The sequence below is a fragment of the Ursus arctos genome, unplaced genomic scaffold (assembly GCF_023065955.2).
Source record: "Ursus arctos isolate Adak ecotype North America unplaced genomic scaffold, UrsArc2.0 scaffold_14, whole genome shotgun sequence".
NCBI lineage: Eukaryota > Metazoa > Chordata > Mammalia > Carnivora > Ursidae > Ursus > Ursus arctos.
Window position 1 is genome coordinate 63,457,868 of NW_026622808.1, and position 1,082 is coordinate 63,458,949.

Consider the following 1,082-nt stretch of genomic DNA (forward strand, 5'->3'; position numbering starts at 1 on the left):
ACACACACACGCTCACACACACACACACACACACACACACACACACACACACACACTCATGCCTCAGCTCCAAGCACTGCCCACTGGGCTGCAGACCCTGGGCATATCGCAAGGCGAGAGGTGGGTAAGGAAGAGGAGGTGGAGGTGGGGCTAGGGTTACAAGGCCTGGGGATGGGGACAGGGGGTACCCTGTTCAGAGGTGACCTGCAAGTTCAAGTTATGCAGAAAAAGTATCAAAGAGGCAAGACAGTCCCTGCCCTTGGCAGATGCTTGGGTTGGGGGCGTGAGAAGGGGCAGAGGGGCAATGCATCCCCTAATTCCCCACTCTTGGGCCCCCCTCCCAAACCCCCAGCCCTGACAACAGGGCCAAGAAGTCTGTGCTGTACAAAACAGGCCAGGGTCAAGGGTCCAGTCACTGGTGAGACATCCCAAAAGGGAGAAGGCCAGGCCAGGCCCAGGTTGAGCCCCTTCCAGCTCCAGCTGCCATGGTCAGACACCACCAAGCCAGGAGTCAGAGCGCCTCCTCCTACTGCCTCCAGAGCCCGTCTGTCCTCAGACTCTGGGCTGCCCAGGGCCCCTGTTGGCAGCTGACAGGGAGGCCCTGTGCTTTCTCCCTCAGTGCAGCTCGGACTCCTTTGGGAGAGGTGAAAACAGGCTGGCGTGGGTGGCAGAGAGGCTCCGAGGAGGCTGGTGGTGCCTGGAGCTCTGTGATGATGTAATGGAACCATCACCATGGGGGGAAACACAGGAAAAAGTCCGGTCCACCCTGGGCCAGTGTCTTGAATAAGTTTCTGCAGGAGGCAGGGACCAGAGGAGGCAAGGGTGCAGCCAGGCAGGAGCCCTCCAGACTCACGGGGCCTGGGGAACCGGAACCGCAGCGCCTCTTCCCCTGGAGACTCTGCAGGGGCCCTGGGCCAGGCTGGGGAGGAAGGGAGAAGCCCGAGGGCCCAGGGCTCCAGCTCCCTTAGGTCAGTTGAGGGAGGAGCTGAATCAGGCCCTCCCGCACGCTGCATCCCAGCCCCAGCCTCTTCAGAGCCTGGAGCTACAGGCAGGTAGCAGGCGAGAAGCCAGGCCTGGACGGG